The sequence below is a fragment of the Columba livia genome, chromosome 13, assembly GCF_036013475.1.
Source record: "Columba livia isolate bColLiv1 breed racing homer chromosome 13, bColLiv1.pat.W.v2, whole genome shotgun sequence".
In the NCBI taxonomy this organism is placed as follows: Eukaryota; Metazoa; Chordata; class Aves; order Columbiformes; family Columbidae; genus Columba; species Columba livia.
Genome location: NC_088614.1, coordinates 6,165,836 through 6,186,915, shown reverse-complemented (window position 1 = coordinate 6,186,915; position 21,080 = coordinate 6,165,836). Strand labels below are relative to the sequence as shown.

The 21,080-nt window shown below is 46.9% G+C and overlaps 1 protein-coding gene across 5 annotated transcripts in view; it reads right to left on the bottom strand.

Moving 5' to 3' along the window:
• The window catches only part of ANKRD11 (ankyrin repeat domain containing 11), a 136,871-nt gene that overhangs the window by 86,646 nt on the left and 29,145 nt on the right, over window positions 1–21,080 (bottom strand). The window contains exon 1 of one of the 5 annotated variants that reach the window (XM_065028723.1): window positions 1,191–1,519. The exons of the other annotated variants lie outside the window; for them this stretch is intronic. The gene's annotated coding sequence lies outside the window, so the exon portion shown is untranslated. Of the gene's footprint in view, window positions 1–1,190; window positions 1,520–21,080 lie in introns of those variants that run through there. 5 annotated transcript variants of the gene reach the window in all.

The following is a 21,080-nucleotide window of genomic DNA, read 5'->3' as shown; positions in this document are numbered from 1 at the left end:
GTTCAGCTTGGTGCAGGGCACGCTACTCAGACTCAATAACAGCTTTCTGGGGACACGTGGGAACAGGGAAAGGTAAAAAGGACACTCAGCAATCAGGTTGCACTATGGTTACCAGGTCCTTTTAGAGGCCCAGCGAACATGGTGCCAGGGGTGCTCAGGGTACGGAGCACAATGACCCTGTGCCAAGTGGCCACCGAACCCGAAACAGGAGACTTTGACCTGAGAATTCCTGCAAAGCACCACGGAGCCCCTGGAACTACCACCCCCCTTACAGATCATCCACGCATAATGGCAAAATGTACAAGTTTGTGTTATATAATATAAAGCATTTTGGTTTATTGAGCTTTCAAACAGCTTATAAGCACACCTGTGCTTTGCAAAGGTACAGACAGGTGAGTCTGGGCTTTACCTTCTAGATTATCTCTACTCAACTCTAATTCTCATGTTTACTTAAAATCCTGAACTGTATTTCTATTTAATTGTCAAAATACAGCTACTGTCACATTGCTGAGTCTTCTTTAAGATACACCTACCCAACATGGAAAAAATGCTGGATTCTCCTACAGCCCAACATTTTCCAGGCACACACACATCACAAAGCTATTCTTACAAGACGAGTCACACGCAAGGTTTCATGATATTTACAGGCATGAGTCGTCCTTATGAGAACAACACTACGCAGAAAGTTTCCCCAGAAAAGAAACCTTGAACAAGAACCAAGTTATTTCTGCAAATGTGACCAGAAAGTTCCCCGGCACTAACAGCGATCTCTGTGCATCCTCCGCCTTGGATCTCTCCAGGCCTGTATTTCAGTGCCATCAGAACCACCAGCTAGTCTCTCCAGGGCGCAGAACACCAACCGACCCTTCGGAGCTCTCAAAAAGCTCTTTTTTTTTTTTACCTGTGTTTTCTTCACCCACATTTATACCCTTTGATATTTAACCTAGATACGGAAAACGTAAATGACAACCAGGCAGCTCGAGCAGGATCGCTGCTCCCGCCTGCGAAACGACGGTCTGGAAGCAATTTGTTTTCCCATCTGATTTCACATGGGAAGCCCATCCGCCCGCCGAGCTGTGTCCCCCCCGCTGGCAGCCCGGCAGACAAGAGGACATTGTCCCGCCTGAATGACAAACAGTTTTGTGACGCCGAGGCTGTAAAGTGCATCAGACAGGTGCAAGGAAGCTTACCAAATTGGTGTGTACGCGTCTCCGCGATTCGGGGACAAGTTAATTCCTTGGGAGACTGTAGAGGGAAAGCTGACAATGGTCTGGGAGGAAGGGGGCAGGCGGGGGGGCCTGGGGGTGCTCCGTGCTCGGCTCCTCTCGCCCGGCTCTCCCAGTGCACATGGGCTCCGGCTCCATCTTCCCATCAAACCCTGGCTGCACCGCTACCCCAGCTCGTCCGAGGAACCGCGAAACACAGGCACGCTGTCAGAACCTGCCGCTCAGCTCGAGAAACCTCATTGCCCAAATAGGACAACAGAATTTGAAAAGTATTCGTAGGGGGGAGGGGGGAAAAACCCTTTAAACTGAACGCAGAGATGTCTCGCGCTTGCCAGCAAGTTCACAATAAAACCGTTTGCTATTTCTGTCACTGCATCTCCAGAAGCTCAGGCTCAATTTGATTCATTTTCCCTATAAGGTATTTTTAAGTATAGAAGGAAAAAGCCCAAGTAATTGCCAGGACGTGTCCCAGCGGGTCCTGCGCAACCCACAGCAGCCGGCTCCCCACAGTCACCCCACCGCAGCACGGCGAGAACCACCAGGCATCTCTGGTGCCTTCACACGCACCAACGTGTTCAAGCATCTTAAGGTTTTTAGCTCTAGTTTTAAACACGCACTGAGCGGATCATCCACCAGAAAGCACACAGCCAAGACCCGGGCAAACCGCAGCCGGCGTTTGGTAACAACGCCATCTTTACGACCCCTTTCAAACAACCTTTAGGGTGCCAGCGGGTCCCAGCACACCCAAGGTTTCGCTGAAAAGCACCATGTCAAATTATTCCATCCTCTTCACTAACCTGCCATGCTTGCAAACCAGATCCAGGAACTTACTCAGCTGGAAAGAAACACAACCAGACAAAAAAGTTCCTTTTTTCAAAAAATAAAAATAAAATCTGCTATCTCTAATCCAATTCTGATGAGCGCACAAGCAGCTGTGCTGGCACAATTGATGAGAAGTATTGAAACCTGCTCTGTAGCAGAAAGAGCCCACGTAGAATATAATTTTTAATGGTTTTAGAAAAAACTAAAGAGCAGAAACAGGAATTACAATATGTCCTCCGTCCTAATAAATATATTTCTATACTTAACATTTAAGCAAGAGCCGGATCAAAAAAACAGATTAAAACCAGGCATTTTTTGTCAAAGCCATACAGCAACAGCACCACATGATTGCTGCAGCGACCTGGAGAAAAGCACTGAAACGGCTGCTACCCCGGCCCCGAAACGTGTTGGAGCAGCTGAAATGACTCAGAGCAGAGCAGGCACAGCCGGGGGATGTGCTCGGGGAAGGATGGTGACCCCAGCAACCCGGCCCACGCCGTAGCCAGGCCCCGGCACAGCACGCAGCCCCGCCGGACCAAGAACGGAGTCAGGTCCTCTTCAGTTAAAATCACTGAAAAGCTGCTCTGCCTTTAAAAAAAAAAAAAAAGTCTGGCTATGGTCAAATGTGAAGAATTCCTCTGGTCTGGTTTCCTGGGGGGAGCGGGGGCAGTGGCCACCTCATCCCACGCCCGCCGGGTCAGTCCCACTCCATGCGAGACGGGAACGTCTCGGACGTCAAAGCTTCAGCTCGGACATCAGCTCTGCCCAAGAAACCCAGCCAGGACAGCCCCGCCGCGTCTAAAACCGAACTTAAACAGCACCAAGAAAAGACCCGGGTGCCCCTGCACCCTGAGAAGAGCAGTGGCTCTCGCCGTGCCCAGCGCGGCCGACGTGCTCCAGCACAGCGGCAGCTCCGCTGGCAGCCTGCCCCGCTCATGTGCCTTTCTTGGAGCCTCTTCAGCTCCTCCACAGGGAGCTGGCCAGGACCGTGTCCCGCAGCGAGGAGACGCTCCGGCAGGACCACGTCCCGCACCAAGAAGACGCCTCCACCAGGACCGTGTCCGGCACCGAGAAGACGCCCCGGCCAGGACCACGTCCTTCGGCGAGCAAGCAGCCACCTGCTCTCCAGGGCTTCCTGCTCAAAGATGAGTCCTGAGCCGGGGGGTCTGAGCCCGTAAGCCCCTCCCTCTACCCAGAGGGTGAAAAAAGGTGCTTCACAACACGACCACACATACCAGTTCACACGAAACTGAGAAGTTAACTCAAATTGCATCCACACCCTGCAGAAGTTGTATCAAACACAGAACTGCTCCGCTGTGTTTCGGTGCTCTAAACGTGCAGATACACAACTGTGCACCCCAAGTAATTTTGCTACAGTATGATTATAGTCCCCAAACAGTTCCTCTAAAATCCATAATTCTGTTCTCCAAATAGTTTTCTCCAACACCTCTGAAGCATCTGGTGACTATTATGGATTTCTACACAATTTTCAGAACTCTAACCATCCAACATTTACAGGCAGCTCTTCAGAAACTTATCTTTAAAAGCTGTTTCCTTTTGAACCAGCGGTACCTTTCCCCTCCAACAGTCACATACTTTCAGTGCAGCTGAGAAACCAAGCCATTTGGGGAAATTTCTTTAATAGCTGCCTAAATTTGTACCCAGTTACTGAAAGCTACGGCAACCTGGAGCCACAGCAAAGGTGACGCCCACCAAGAACAGGTTCCGTCAACAGGAGAACAGCACTTGGTGTTGGAACACACACCACATCAAGGCTGGAAGACAGCGCTGCTTTTAAAAATAATGAGAAGCCAAAGCCATAAGCTAATTTGGTGCCTTTTCATCCGCAACTCTGAAACGAAGTTTTGTATGAGGGCTTTGGGTTTTTTAACCAAATCTGTCCCTACAAACGCAGCTCTGCTCCTCAGCAGCTTGTGGGCAGCTCAGACAGTCCTGGAACCCACCGCCCCTGCTCCCAGAGGCCTGGAACCCACCGCCCCTGCTCCCAGAGGCCTGGAACCCACCGCCCCTGCTCCCAGAGGCCTTCAGCTCTCCCCTTTCCAACAGAGAAGCTGTCACTTGGAATAGAAGCACTTGCTGTTAAACTGCAAGCACATAACCCTCCTCATCCCTAAGAAAATGGATGGTGGGCTTTTTTTCTGGCATTAGTACAAAGACCAGACAGCTCAAAAACAAGCGGTCAAAAAAGTTAACTCTTTTTCGCTAAGAAATAGTGTGTTTATGAACAATTCTCTGAGCAGCTTTGAAGCCGGCCTTGCTGCTGCATTCAGAGTATCTCCTGGCTGAAAAGCAAGCTTTCATGTGTAAAAGGTTAACCACATTTACACCTTAAATACCATCCTTAAAAGGACCTAGACCAACAAGCTCCTTAGCAAACCCTCCAAGGGAGGTGGGATGACAGAACTTGTTGAACTGGTTACTATATAAAGTCTCAACTATGCCTTTTCCTACATTTCCATTAAAGATTAAGTCAGCTGAGTTCTGCTGAGGCTTAGGAAAAATACTGAAAGTCATCAGCCTTCACGATTACTCAGTAGGAACCGAGAATCTTGTCTAGTATGGGACTAACATGCACAGAAATTCCCAGTCTGGCAAGTATTCCCATGGGACTCATGGAGGCATTTTGCACAGAGAACACAGCTCCAAGCTGCTTTTGCAAAGAGAAATCTGCCGTGCTGGTCATGTAATGACCCCATGTAACACCGGCTGCTTTACTGCAGAGACACCGCCTCTGAGACGGCAGGAAATCACCCTCTTAATTACAAGAGATTTTTTATAATGTGCAGAAAACTTCTTTAAAAACAAAGGACGCAACTCTGGTGATTCTTTAGCAGTGGGAAGTGGCTATAGGAGGAGCAGGGAGCTCTCCCCAGGAGCATCAGGCCTGGGGATTTCTCTGCTGGGAGGGGGCCCAGATGAGACCAGTGCTCCCAGTCCTGCCGCGCAGGCTGGTCCAGCCACACAGACGGGCCCTGTGGCCAACAGCACTTTCGTTCAGCCACAAGTTCTGAGGCATTTTTGACATCTCGCTTGCAAAACACCAGTGAGGATTTCCACAAAGGCTCCGAGGTTGTTGTGGTGATAAACACGCTCCCACGGCCGTGGACACGTTCAGGAGACTAATAAATCCCGGCCCTGCCCTCCTCAAACACTTGAACTGTTCTTTTTGTTTGTTTGTTTTTGAAGTCAAACATAACAACTATGTTCCGTTCAATAAAGCCTCAGAGGGAAAAACAGTCAGGTTTGCAGCTACAGAACAGATTAAATTAATATTCTGCTCCCTCCTCACCACGAGGTCCTCGGAGCAGCTTTGAAGACAAACGCTGGTCTAACAAGAGCAGCCTCTGCTTCAGGGAAACTTGATGATGATGGCAAAAATATTTTCAATCTGCTTGCTGAATCAACTGCACATTGTATTTGTTTCCCCTGGGAATGTTTATTGCACCAATCAATAACAAAACTGGCATGTATTGACGTTGTTACTGATTTAGCACTGAATTTGACCCATTTTGGTGACATCTGTGTTCCAGCACCGACAGTTCTGACCCCCCCAGGCTGGGGGGCAGCGTTTGAAGCAGTTTGTGTGAAGGGGGTAACGCGTGAAGCGGTTCCGTGGCACCCAGAGCGCTCACAGCAAGACGATCGTGTGCAAAAGCAGCTGACATTTGGAAAAGTTTAAATATCAAAATTTACTCCTCTGTAAAAACTGGAAATAATACATACTTAACACATGACATATCACTGGCATTTATACAGCTCGAATCAATCTCTAGTTAGGAGGCACCATCTTCAAAACCCTCCGTAATTTAAAAACATGTGTCTAGGCTCCAAAAATTCGTGAAGTGCCCATGGCTTCAACATTTGAGTTGTATTAATACATTCTATGCTGAGATCTAAAGTCTGTCCTCCTTTCCAAATAATGTTAAGCTTAAATACATTTAATTTTAAATATATTATCCATACAATTTATACGTAGCAGTTATGCCAGTTCTACCTCCTGTAGAAAACCGCAGTGGTGCTCCATTCATACACTAATTTCAGCATCAAACATTAAGGTTCTTTGATCAGACCAGGAGTTGAAGACCCTAAAGCAACACGGCCTATATGCTGCCTGGTCTTTCCACAGATTATAAATCTTAAACTAATTTATTTTTCTAATTCTGATTCAGGATATATACTATAGTAAATATCAAAAAAACCAAACAAATACAGGATCTCCTTATGCCAGTGAAATCAAACATTTGCTTTTTGAAAGAACACCCATAAGTACAGTTGCTGTTTCACATGGTTGGAATTTTATTCTACTGTGCCACTGTGTCGCGTTCTAAATATGCATCTGCTAAGCAAGAAGCATTCTGTTTCTAATTACCAGAGCCTTTTTTAAAAAAGATTATTTTTTCAAGTTAAATATTTAATTTATTTGAAAAGAAACATTTCTAAAGGTGCCTCAAGTAAAAAAATTGTTTAACATGTGTTTTACAGCCTTTCCAAACTCTTTTTATGGTCCTGGAACCTGTCCATATTTGTGGAAAAAAATGTAATGTTTCAGCTTCAATTTGTCTGTTATTTCAGTGTGATGTTTTAAAGCTCTTTAAGAGAACACATTCATATTTCAAGTCATTGTTTCAATTAATATTTAAAAGAAATCAATCCATTTAAACAGGGACTCTTAATAGCCGTGGAAGTCACCGTTCTTTGCACAAACCTCTCCACTGAGATCAGCTCCCGCCTCAATGTGACCCCAGCGCAGGTTCCCGCAGCCCCAGCGGTGACACCCCAGGTGACACAGGACAAGGATGGGTGGCCCCAGGTAAGACGCGGCTTCCTGAGTGAGCACAACCACTTCAGGCTGGGTTTTTTTGTACATAAAAGAAATTATACCTAAAGCCCAGGACTCTTCCCTGTCAGGTCACACTAAACAACCGGAGGAGACAAAATAAAGTCCTAGAATAAAAATTTTGCCAGATGTGCTGGTGTTTCTGCCCACATGAAGGGCCTCACATCCCACCCACACGTGGCCACTGCACACAGACCACAAAACTTGTGCCCAACAGCAGCACACCAGGAACACAAGGGCTACACTGCCCAATTTTGTTAAAATGGGATATTTTAAGACTGTAAGTGTATGTAAATGTGATTGCCTGACACTAGACAGGCTCAAACCCCTTTACTTCATCCTGAGCACCCGCAGGCACCAGAGTGGAACACCAGGGATGAGGAGCAGGAGATGTTTCCCAAGTATGCTCCTCATGATCCTCATCCACACCTGTGAGCAGGGCTGGACCCTCCGGCCTCACCAAACCCCCCCAGCGGTGAAAAGCTCCAAGTGTGAGCACCCACACGCAGCTTTGCTCCTACAGAATGGCCAGGTAGACATCAAACATGGGGCCCACGGGCACACAAAACCTGGCAGAGCCCAATGGCCCTCCAGCCTTCCACAGCCACAAGTCCTTTTCTATCTCTGATGCTCAGATCAAAGAATATTCTCATTACAAGATAAGCTCTTAATGGCCTCTATGTCCACTCTGACTCCAATTGCAGCTTTATTTTCACCACAGAAAGCTCCAGTCAATACAGACATTCTCTTATCATCAAAAAGGAAACCAAAATCAGGAGTAAGGATGTGGAGGGAGCTGTTTTTAAGAGACAGACTTGTTAACGCCACATGTACAGTGAATGTAGAGAATGAGGAACAGCCAGCAAGTGCCCACATTGAACACAAGGCTTCAAGGACGTTCGTAACACAGGGACACGCGGAGCAGAGGCTGCTTGGGACACGCAACCATGTATAACCTTTTCCATAGCGTTTCAAGTGTATTTTTAGCCCAGTTTCCTGAGGAAATGAGGCCCAGGGCCCCCCAGCACAGCCAGGTCTGGAGGAACATGGGGTTCGGGTAGCTGAGAGGACCCTTGTCTCATGGGGAGGTGACAGCCCGGCCACCCCCATCCTGCCAAACACAGGAGGCTTTTGGGAAAAGGGAAGAAGGGGGCTTGATTTTCCAGAACAAGGGCTGCTCTGAAACCAAGCCACCTGAGCCACGACAGCGGCTGTCGGGAACACTAGAGCAGACACACAGGCCCTGTGCAGGGACCATCTCTCCAGCTCCTTGTGTCCCCCACCCAGAAAGTTCTACATGCTCACAACCTGCAGACACTTGTACGAGCTCTGGGTGACCAACACCCACCCTGAGACCAGGTTTAACCAAGAACAGCGTCACCAGAACCTGCAGAAGCAGGCGGCCACGGGTAGCCAGGCCAGGGCTCACCAGGCTCTTCTCATACCCCCATTGATGGCACCGCAGCTGGAGGTGCCAACAAGTAATTCACTGCCACTTGAAAGCTTCCTGCAATCACAAGGCCAGGCCTCAAATGTGATAAGTCAATGTTTTATTTTTAATAACGGCGCATCGCTTCCTTGGGGAACTGTAAAAACTGAAGTGCTCTCTACACAAAACCCTAAAAGCGAGAAATCACAACACACAGCAAGATCTCTAATAACTTGTCACTGCCTACCCTGTAAAACAGTGGACAGGAGAAAGCCAGAACAATTCAAGAAACAAAAATGGACAAATAAATGCATCAGCATTGTCCCCGAGATAGAGACGTTCACCCACATGGTCACTCACCTTCACCACCGCTCAGACACGTTATTTGAGATAAAACATTCTGTAATGCGGTTATGGTCAAAAGCAGCAAAACACAGGAGGGACAGGAGCACCCGCCCTGGCCAGCCCCCTGCTCACTGGCAACTACTAGTAAAAATTCCTCTGCCATAACTGAAAATAAGTCCTTCTGAAAAGGTTTTCTTACCTCTAGATTCATGCATTGATTAAATAAGGACATGTGTGTTCAGTTAGTGGCAGGAAGGGAAAATCCTCACCCTTCTACAAGATACTCAAACCTGGGCCCTTCACTCTCAAAATTACTTACAAACAAGTATTTCGGTAATCAGAGAAACAGGCTGACATTTCCAGCTCTGGCAGGCCGGTCTTGTCAGATAAACTCCATCTCAAATTGACTGTAAGACTGAAATTTTCCATCTTCCTTCTTGGTTTCCCTTGTCTGCTCCACTGGGTGCCCAACAGACCCTCGCACATCACCTCCTGGTTTCTGAGCACTACAGAGCTGGTTTATAATCCCTGCTTCTGGCCCAAACTGACATATGAATGTGACTTTGACCACAAGCTGTGGTTCCCCTGCTACTGCAGCTCCTGAGAAACTTCAACGTTAAAAAAAAAAAAAAAAGACCTTTTTAAAATGCCAAATCAGATACAAAATTCAGTGGACAAAGAACAGAAACCAACCATCTCATACAGAAAACCCTGGAAAACCATTAGTATCAATACTGTACTTGCTAAAAAAAAATTCCTGAAGCTTCTGTGGGAAGAAGGAATCACTGTATCAGCCCAAGGAGAGATGAGAAACTTCTTGTCCCCAGCCTGGGTGGGTAAGGGGGACAGTATCTGAACATCATGACCTCCTGGTTGGGAACTGATAGAGACTCAGCCTTTGCTGAAAGGAATTCAGTTACCACGGAACAGGGAAGGGCTGCTGAGCCTGTCCCGATGGGTCGCCAAATAAAAACACACTGTTGTTAACCCAGTATCAATCATTTGATGAACCCAAGTGCTGCTATCTGTCCTGCCAGCGCCCAACGGCCAGGCAGAGTCCTCGCTCCCCTAAAGGGGCTTTTTCTTTTAGCAGCTCAGAATACTTGGGAAGAGAATCCCCAATAAAAGGCAGAGCACACAGCCTGTTCTTCTGAAGCTATACAGTTTCTCAAACATTACAAAAATTATTCGCTAGCAAGTGAGTTAAATGTATTGAAAAGATAGAAGCAGCGTCTGGGCTGGAAAGAAGGTGTTTTTAGCGCGCTGGGGCCAATGAAGATTGAAGGTTTCCAAGCACACCACCACTCTTAAACCAACAGAAGGAAACTGCGTTTAGACACTTACTTAGTGTTTCATTTGCTAATTTGCAAAAACAAGGAGAAATCTTCCTCTGCTCTCCAGCTCCTCATTGGGAAAGCTCGTGCCAGCACGGGGGTGTTGCTGCCAACAGCTCAGCCCGGCGTGACCCCGAGTTCCCCCGGAGCCGCTGCGGAGGAGCGAGACACGGCCCATGTGTGCGGGGACAGCGAGAACGGGTCTGGTACCACCCCAACATCGTGCCTGCTGCTGGAATCAACCCAGCAAAAACCTGGGATGCACTAAGCGATAAGCCAAGGTTAAATCAGTCTTAACTGACAAGCCCAGTATAGGCTCAGGTAACGGAAAAGTCACCCCGTGGTTTGAGTTTGAAAGAAACAATTTCACATGTGCTACAGAACTACGGCGGATGAGCTGCTTGAGAAGCGTGGTAGCCTAATTTCCTCCTTCCCCTCAACACAACTAAAAATGCTACTTTCAGATGACTGTTCTCAGTTTTAGCACTGAGGAGAGCTAGGTCAGAAGCCAGCCTTGGAAAGTTTTACTCAGCAGCAGCTTTAGAAACCATAAATTATCTTTAGGCTAAGTTTACACGCTCCCACTCCACAGTGTGACTGCCAGCTCCCTTCTGCAGGCTCTTTGGACACCACAGACTTCTCCAAAGCCGACAGAACCTCACCCAGGCACGGCAGGGAATCGCAGGATTACTTTTGCTAAGACAAGCAGTAGACTAGGTCTGAACTCCAGACTGAGCTTTAGTACTCTGGGCACAAGGCAGAGCTCCCAGCCCGGCAGGACCCGGCAATGAATCCCAAAGGGAGCACGAGCCTCAGGAGCTGCTTCACTGCACCATGATGGAAAAATCACACACAAACCAAGCAAGGCTGGGTCTCTTTGTAGGCCAAGCCTGGAAAGTTTTAAAAAAGGATGGCTGCTTTGAAAGCTTCATTTGGAACTGTTTTTACAAATATAAACCCCAAAAGGTAATAAATGTTCTGTTAGCTAAAGGGTTTCTCTCCCTACCTTTGGCCTTTAGCAGAGACTTGGCAGAAACTTCAGCTCCTGAGAATTTAAGTTACAAAACCTGAGATTAAACCCAGCAGACTCATCCCCTGGCCTGTCCGCACTGGGGTGCATTTGCACTACAAGGAGCCCCAACCCAGGCCTACAGCTTCACATCCTTGTAGGCACAGGATGGACTCACGTGTTGGGCCAAAACTTCAGCAACAGGAGAAATGCTGCACTTTAAAAGGTTAAACTTGGGATTCTTCCCTTTTTCCTCAATGTTTTTGTGCACTTACATAGAAGGAAGTGGGACAACACTTTGAGATGATCCTCACCAACACAACAGCAACTTTTCACGTACACAGGGACAAAGGCACAAAACCCAAACCCGCGTCCAGAGTGGGCAGATGTTTGACTCGGCAGCTGTCATTCACAGGCTCAAGGGACAATATCCGCCACTTTCAAGGCGAGCTACTCACGTTAAGGTAACCCCGCATCTGAAACCAAATTTCTCAAATAATTTCTTCAGGGCCACAAGGGAATAACACTGACACAGTCACTGCAGAGGCGAGCGGCACAGGCCAGCGCTCTGGGAACTCTTACAGGTACTTAAACTGCCCCGATGTTTTAAGCCAGGGTCTGATAGGAAGGTCTGCGGTGTCCTTCGAGGTGAACACAAACCCTCACACCATGTTGGGTCGTGGAGCAGATCAGAAATTAATGTAAGGTACAGCAAAACCTTCCAGACGGGGATTAGCAGAGAAACTCCTGCTGGGAATGAGAGCGAGTGCCAAATTGTGACAAGAGAGAGATTAATACTTTCAGAGGCATAACCACTACAAAACATCTGAAGAAATAACGTTTTTCTAGAGTTTTTCCTCCTTTGGAGTTAACGGTACTTATCTGTCACTTGCACGAGGAGGAAGATCGGACTGCATAGAGGAGCACTGAGGCTTTTGCCCGCATATCTTTAATACACATTTCAAAGGACAACAGATTTCTCCTATGCCATATATCATTGCTAGGCATAAATTAAGATATCCCAGAGATAATTTTACAGGCATTTTTTGCAAGCACTCATTAAATGCAAGAAATTTCCAGAATGTTCCAGAACTTTCTCTAACTGGTCTTCTCCGTGTGTTGATAATGCCTTTAATGCAGAGGTACCGCTCCATTTACAAGCTCCAACAGATCGCCCTCAGGCAGGAGTTTCAAACAACACTAAGTAGGATCTATAAACTTTATTATCACAGGAAAATTACTGAAAAAACCCTTAGAACATTATTTTGCCCGATATCAGAGAAGTCAAGCCCTCGGCCATAGAGACCATCTTCATCTTCTTGCACCCTCTTTCATATCTGGTTTTGGCACCACCCCAAGAGGGCTTGGGATCTGTCCACACATTCCACCCATAAATGACACTAACTGGAGTCATTCTTTAAAATATCTGTCAAATATAATTCTTTCACTGTGTCGATTCTCACGGACTTGCCCCCACAGTGCTGGGATGAAGTCATAAATTATACGTTCTGCCACTCAATTTTCCCTGATTGTTTGGTAGAACCTCTCCACTAATAACCAGTGATCATCAGCCACCTCGTGGCTTAAGTGGTTTCCAATCATGAAAGATTTATCCACTGTGACTTCCAGTCAATCACCGAGACAGCGAAATGGCTCGAGACCGCAGGATGAGCAGACAGACCCCAGAGACGCGGGGAAGCAGAGCGAGTGCTGACTCCAAACACCCAAAAATCGGAGAAAAGCTGCCGCAGCAGCATCTAAAAGCCATGTTTATCTCTATAAGGAAGCCAAAAGCCCAGGACCAGGGGACAAATTCAGCTCCGAAGAAACTCGCCAGTCACAGCACGTGCAGGGACCGCTCCAGAAGAGCAGGTCAGTTCGAGGAAGATTTGTGTGCTGGGATGAGATGTGGATAAGTGCATTCCCTACCCAAGGTGAGACGGCACATCCACGAGCCAGGGGATGAGAGGACACATTCCTCCCAAAGACCAGGCCACTGAAAGACAGGCTCTCACGGAAGGGTATTTCTCCTCCAAGGGAAGGATCTGACCTGTACAGTTAGCATGACATGGAAAATACAGATGAGAAGAGAGAGACATTAGGTGCTAACTGCAAGGGTACTCAGATCCAAGCTGCAGATACACCCAGGATGGTGAGTTAAAACCATCTGTGTTCTTGTCAGGCTCTTTCCTCCCCCAATCCAGCTGATGGCACCAAGAGCGCGACATGGAAATGCCCCAACTCCCAGACTTGCAGCCTCCAGCAGTGAACGTGGTGACTGGCACGCTGACACACATCCTCTCACGGGAGAAAACTCAGACACACATCCGCTCACGGGGCAAAACTCAGGAAAAAAAGGCTGTTTTAAAGAGAGAACTAATGTCTGCACTGTAGTCTGCCTCTTGCTCATCTCTATTAAACAGATGATAATTCACTAGAAGTAAGCAGCTGCTATTGTAAGCGTAGAAGATGACGGGGATGGAATGGACTGTCACCAGCAGATACCCAGAGCACGCTGGGCAGGTCAGGGCGGCTCCGTCACCCTCACTCAGCTCCTTGTGCAGCTTCCGAAAAGCAGCTTCACAGCCACCCCAAGCGTGCCCAGAGCTCGGGACAGAGCTACCGGGAATCAACTGCTCCGCAACAAAAACTACGAGAGTAAGCACAATTTATTTTGCTACATTCTTAAAATGAAATAAGAAAACATTTAAATGCTACAGCTTATTTAGATAATACACACTGGAAGACATCTTTTACTGCTGGCAGCTTGAAAGAAAAGAACATATTTACAATTCCAAGCATGAAATGAGCTCTCTTCCACACATGCCTGAACCAAGTCTAACTGTTTCACCAGCTGTAGGGAATCAAAGCAGGCAGAATTCAACAGAAAGGACCTAGAAGCAGCAGCTCTTGGTGCCTTTAACCCAGTAATTGCACAGCACCTGGGCCCGCAAGGGCCAGGGAGGATTGAGCAGTTGCAGATGTGCAGCTGATGTGGTGCACGGAGGATTTGATCTCCCTGGAATGTGGGACCCCAACAACGCATCTGTGTGCTGCCCAGGACACCCTGCGCCCAGGGATGTGTGAAACTCACATTATACCGCCATTGAAAAGAAAAAAGCCACAGCATGAGTTTGACTGTTATTTAACTAAGAGAAAAACAATAGCAGCTTTGGTCGTAAGTATCTGCCAGAGTGACCGGTAGCCACTTCCAGATACATTCTTTCTTCAAGTACTTCAATACTAAGTTGCTTCATCACAAAGGTACAAAGGAGGCTCCTAGACATAAACCCACCACGACCTCTGCATCTCCAACTCGTCACAGAGATTGTTAAAACAGCTCTAAACTGGAGTCATCAACATTATGCCCCACAGCGAAATCACGTAGTGAGTTTTTCCAGTTTTGGATTTTAAGTGTGATGCAGGATTATCTGCCGCTCATCTCGCGCTTCACGCGGGTTTCATACCTGCTTTCTTCAAAGTGCACAGGTCCTCACAACACACCATTGTGAGAGTGATCCCAGCTCAGACCTTGCTGCAAATCCCAGCCCAGCTTCACACGTGGAGCCAGGAAAGGCCCTGGACCCCAGTACCGAGGCCACAAACACCATACGGACACTGTACGGACACAGGGACACGGCTGTCCCTCCAGCCAAAGCATCTGCATCACCTGCACGGCATAACAAAGCTGAATAAATATAAATAAACTACGTAGGAGTTAGCATTGCTAGACTAAGAACAACTCTAAGCTTGATCCTGACTTTGTACAGAGATTTCTGCAAGAAGATGATGCTTTTGAGATGAACAGCTGGGGCAGCTGCTGCCCACGCTCCTCCTGGCAAACCCAGCCTGAAGAGGTTGTTAACTTATTCTGAGCTCCAACGCAATAATCTTGCTGCTCTTAGAGAAGTAGTCTTACTGTGTGCAGGAGAAGGGAAGATGACAATCCTCTCGGCTGAAAGAAGCACACATTTCCCCTTTCAGTTTGTCTAGATATACACGTATATACTTTCATACGCTTGCTTGTTTTTGAGTCACAAGCAGAAGTCCCCGCACAGCCCCAGAGCAGCGGCACAAACATCTCGAGGGGCTGCATGACACAGAATGAACATCACTGTGTGCCCTGCATAAAATCACACAAACCTTCATTCAGATAGACGCATACTGACGCATACATTCTGCTTTAAATCATCTCTGCTACACCGATCTTTCCTTCCCCATTTTTCAACCCCAAAAGAATTACCACTTCTTTCCAGACAAGAACTTCTGCCAACATTCTGGAGGGCTCCAGTCCAAACCACACATAGTTCAACAACAGCGGAGTCGAACAAAAAGGAAAACTATAGCCTTTTTTTTTTTTTTTAATTATACCTTGTGAAAGTAAAGCTGAGCAGGGGAAAAAAGCAGTCAAAGTCATTGATTAATTCCAGAGTAATGAAGATAGTTTATAGCCCACTGGAATAAATATTCTAAGCTTATCAGATTTATCACCATCCTTTAATGTCTAAACTCAAGGTGGCTCTACAGAAAAGTAAATTAATGCTTTACAGGCAAGGGTTTCATAACTAGGTCAAAGCAGGGGGGTGAAGTTTTAAATTCCTACTCACCCAGCAGAAAAAAAAACCAGGATCAACCTCCTTTCCCAGGGATCCCCAAGGTTTTAACAGGAAAAAAACCCAACCTTGCAAAACTGCAAAATACAGCCTCTCGACGCTGTTTCATTGAAGCCTCCCCAGGACCACGACTTGAATTATGACCCAACTTTCTCCTAAGCTACAGAGCACAGCTCTTTACCGCCATTATCAGAAATGCAAGGTTTTCAATAACGGGAAAAAAAAAATAAATCTAAATCTGTGTCAAGAGGTAAGCTACACAAAATCACAGAGGCAAAGGACTGGAAAAGTGCAAGTGGTAACTGGAACTATTCTGAGGTATCTGATGGACTTCACTGGTTTTTACCTTCAAATGTTAAAGCTATGAACACTTCTGGTAAAAAATGTCTCACAGCTTTGCCCAGTACACTCTGTCCTCCTTGTTTGTATCCGAGAGTTGTTCCAAAGAAATTTAACAAGGACTAAGCAGAAAAATAGAGTCTAGTTTTGTCTTCATTCCTCTGAGGCACTGTAAATTAAATACGAATACAGAAACTTATTTCTGTGAGCAAAGGAAAGCTCTGCATGGGGAAGAGGTGTTTTTTTAAGCTGAATTTTCCCTAAACAAAGCACCCACTTCAGTGACACCCGACACAGCCACCACCTCCTCCTGGGGCAGGAGCTCCTGGAAGCAGCAAGACCTGCTCAAATGTACACAAATCGCATGCAACAGAACACAGAAAAGCCCCACACTCACAATCTAATTTGAATCCTTTTTTTTTTTTCCTTAATTCAGCATTACAAACCAGTAAGTCTAAGTCTACAGCAGCATCTTGGAGGAATCCACATCTCAGCCTCATGTACCAGGAAGACACCACCAGGTGATCAAACCGGCATTAATCGCCTCACTGACAACTATTCCAGCGTGTACAAAACCATCAAAGTGGAGCATTTTTGTTCACATAATTTGCTTACTAAGTTTTGCTGCGGTGCCCAGCGGCGTTTGTGCGCACGGGGCTGGGAAGGGCCCGCGCCGAGCCAGGGTGCCAGCATCGCACACCGCTGCCGCACACAGCTCCCGCGCCACTTGTCTGCCTTGAACATCTAATTAATCCTCTTGCTCATCACCACCGAAGCTTACACAGGAGCATCTCAAAGCTTGGTGCTGTTTTGCAAGTATGACATAAAAAAGAAATAGATGAAGCAGCCGTGAGGACCACGGCGGGAAGAGAGTGTGACCCCACGTTCTGCTCCCCCAGGTCCAGGCTCCGCAGGGGCTGGATGGAAGAAAACGTCTCCTTGGTGCCTCTCAGACCACGGGAATATCCCCCAATAACAGAGATTTCTACAGTAAATCTAACCTGCACTTTGCATATGACCTTGAAAGAGGGGACATTTAAAAATCCAGATGCACGTACACATAGCGCTGGCTGCACGTGTGCAGCTCTACGTGTATTTTTTTAAAAGCTTTCCTACCTTCAGCAAGATTGAGGTCAAGGGAATGAGGAAAGTTTCTGTATCTTTAACCAAACCTTCGAGTACATCATTCATATTCAGGTGCTCCTTATATTAAAGCACTAAAATAGGCAGGAGAAGGGAGAAGATGACAACAAATAGACTTACTATCAGTCTCCAAGCTTAGTTGCTCAAGAGAATTCAGGAGCACTACAGCTGGTTTATTCCTTTATTACTAACCAAGAGCACAGAAACCTTTCATTAAACCTCTCACAAGTTAAAGTTCCAAAGCAAAGCTCTCCAGCAAATGTTTTTCTACTAACTTAAAATACATTTCTGTGAATATTTCTTTCCTACATTATCTTCCACCAAAATGTGTATTTCTAATACAACACTTAATTCCAATTAAGAAAATGTTGAAAGGCTTCCTGTAAAAAACAAACACAGGATATTGGCAAGACTACAAGAATGAGGTAAAAACTACTGAAGACAAAAAAATAATTTTCTTCTGACTGTGTAACATGAAAAGGAAGTCTATTTCTTATATGACACCAGCAGTAAGTCTAGATCCCGCAAACAGCAATCAGAGCTATTCAACATTAACCTTTTCATCCTTAGACTGTTAGTTTAAACAGCTAAAAAGGATGAAAATGCACAAAATGAAAGAACTGCTCCTGCTGCACCTCCCCATGCCCACACTCACCTGCCTCTCTCCTTCTCCCAGCTCCTCCGGCTATTTTTCCCTGTGTTAGTTCGTGGTTAGCATTGGGCTGAGCACTCGAGCTCAGCTACGCCGGGCTGGGAGTCAGGCCTGGGCCAAGCTGGAGGTGACTGGGAGCACAAACACCCCCAGTCCTGCCTCCCACCAGCCTGGGGACAAACTGGGGGTCAGGACTGCCAGGGAAATTCTGAATTAATGTCAAATGTTATCACCTGAAGCCAAGGAAAGTCACAGATAATGGACTCTCAGAAACACCTGAGCTCTGCCCGGCAGAGTCCAAGCCTCCCTGCAAGATGCACAACAACTTTTAAGCTAATGACTTTTCCTAAAAACCACCAATGCCTGTAAGTATTAAAATTTTCTAAGGGTACACAAGGAACCGGCAGTGGAATGCCAGGTCCTTCTCTGTGGCTGCCAGGAACAACAGATGCGCTGTTCTGGGCTTCTCAGTCCTCAGAGACCCTCCTATGCTGCAAATCCTCCAAAATATTCATTACAGCCAGGCCTAAGTCCTCCAAGAGCTTCCCATTTGTTCATCGTACCGAGGCTGTTCCCATCGCGCACAGGACCTGCCGTGACACCGAGGGCACAGGACCCCGGTCCTGGTCCATCTCCAGCAAAGCCCATGTGGATACAACAGGCCCTGGGATGCACCCAATCCAAGGGCAGAGCTGCTCTGGTCATTGCGGCTTGTATATTATTGCAAGATAATACTGTATTTTTACATTATTGTATCATAGGATGAGTCCGGATACGTGCGACACACAAACTCCCTCAACATCCTACAGTTGTTGTGCAGATCAGATAACCACCAGAATAAATGCTATGAAACCTGGACTCCGGTGATGGAAACGGAGCAAAACCTTTGGAGAGTGCCCATCCTCAGGCTGCAAAGTCCTTCTGTAGTAAAAAATGTCACCACTGTCCCCCCCGTGACAGCGCTGGAGACAACCCAGTAACCAGCATCACATGTCCCAAAACACCAACATCATTACTAGACATCAATCCATTCCCATTCTGCAAGTCAAACATACAAGTGACACTCCAGCCCTGGATAACTGTCTGTCTGTCCTACCATCAATGCTGTTTCAGTGTTCCAGTGACTCCCACACCACAACCATCTCTCCCTCCGTGACCCTAATTACCAACAACAACTTCAAATCAGAACTACCAAAGCCAGCCCACCTGGATTATTAACTCACCTGGACAAAAATAACTAAATAAAGATTAAGAATCCACAACAATTCCACGAAAACCAAACAGAACATCTATTTCCTAAACCCCTCGTACACACACCAACCACGTCCTTCCCCCCCAGGAGCGGTTCTGCGGGTGAAGTTACACGTTTCTGATGGGGAGACCCACGTGCCTGGAACAGCTACTGTGATCCCGAGTAACCTCTGATATTGGTAACCGTTTGAATTTAAATTTCAAATAAATTTAGATGAAAGATTAAAGATGTTGTTTTGCCTTTCCAGCACTGAGGAGATGCTTATCTTGTGTAAGGAGGGAGCTCATAAAAATAACAAGGGAGAAGATTTACACCCAAGCTCCTAAAAAAAATAATGAATTACTGATTTTTGCAGCTACTTAAGTGGTAGGAGCAGATGGTTACAGGCAATAGTATTGACAGCTTCACAAGCTGCCACCCCCAAAGGTGAGCTGCTAACTCTCTTCCAAATTCAAGAGTTAAAAGCATTACAGCTGAGACCACTCTCGAGGGAAACGGGGAGTTTCAGCCATTCCCCCAGTGCTGCAGAGATGGGCTTCACTGCTGCACCCAGCACAGCCCCTTCCAAAAACCCACACACAGAGCGGGGCCGGAGTCCTGAAAAACACCCCGAAATCCCTTCTCCTGGCTCCCGCCCACCCCCAGAAACAGGAAACAATCCACCTCATCCAGTCTCAATCCCAAATCAAAATACTAATTAAAACATTAACTTGTTAAAGACATTTCAGTGAAGTTCTCTCTGAATTTCTGCTGGAGAAGTCCAGCAAACTACTATAGCACAGGGATAACATGCGGCGTCGTAAAATCTGTCAGAATACCTGAGTTCTCAAGCATCTAATTAAGTCAGTAATGAATGAGACTGAGCCTGCAAATCTCAGCCCTTGTTGCCTTGCTCTTCTAAAATTAAAAGCTCTGCCAAGAATTTAACCAAGGGAACAGAAATAACAATAAAGCCGAGTCCCCATCTTCAGACTCGACAGCCAAGACTGACTTCTCAGGAGCATTTCCTGTTTTTATCAGAAGTCCCCTTCCAAAGAATACCTATAAAGTCTATCCATCAATTTTGTTATTTTTGTGAGGAAATGCAATTTCCCCCTTTCACAGGTACATATTAAAGAAACAAGCAGCACCTGCCAGTCAGTCAGACGCTTCGGTGGTTCAGCCAAACCATTTTCTATGCAAGGTTTCCATGTAACTCACACTCAATTTCTCCTGCTGCTTTACACCACCCAGCACTGATCCCCATCTCGGGGTGTCAGGCAGGTGACCGGGACCTCTCAGACACCGACTGTTCCACTGGAGATGCCCGAGTCACCAATCCACCTCCCTCGGTATCCGTACATCAGGAACACATTCTCCCAAACACCAAAAGCTACTTTTCCCCCTTAAAGAACTCTGGGATTTGAGTGCCAAAATCATCAGGCTCACAATGCTCTATACTATTATTTAAAAGAGGAAAAGATAAAGGAACAGGAACATTCTACACTATTATTCATTCAAGGAGCACAACAGTGAGCCTGGTCTATCCGCAGCCCGTTGGTCTGCAGGCTCCTTGGGTAGAACAGATTGCACACCTCTTGCTGCCAAATGCATCAGCTGCACCGCATCACGGCACGAAGGAGATCTCCGAAAACAAACCACTCCAGCCATACTTGTGTCATCCCGCCCCTTCCCTCCAAAGCCCGTCAGCCCGCGGCCTCCGGCACAGACCGCGACTGCAGCCTCTGTCAAAAACACAAAACACCCAGAAATGAGTAAAAACCCAAAGCCTGCCCCTCACCTCTGCGGGGCCGGTCCCTCCCGCAAGGGACACGCGGGACCCGCCGGGCACCGCGTCACCCACAGAAGGTCGCACAACCACAGCGGCGGGAACGGGTCGTTACGCACCAACCAACCTCCAGCTCTCTCCTGAAATCGTCTCCATGCGTCGCCCGGCCCACGTGCCTCACGGGAACCTTCTCCCGTCAAATATTAATAACAGGAAACGACGATCCTGTGCACCATCTACATAACAAGCTTGTTTTAATGAACTTATTCCTAAACTCAGCTGTGATTTTT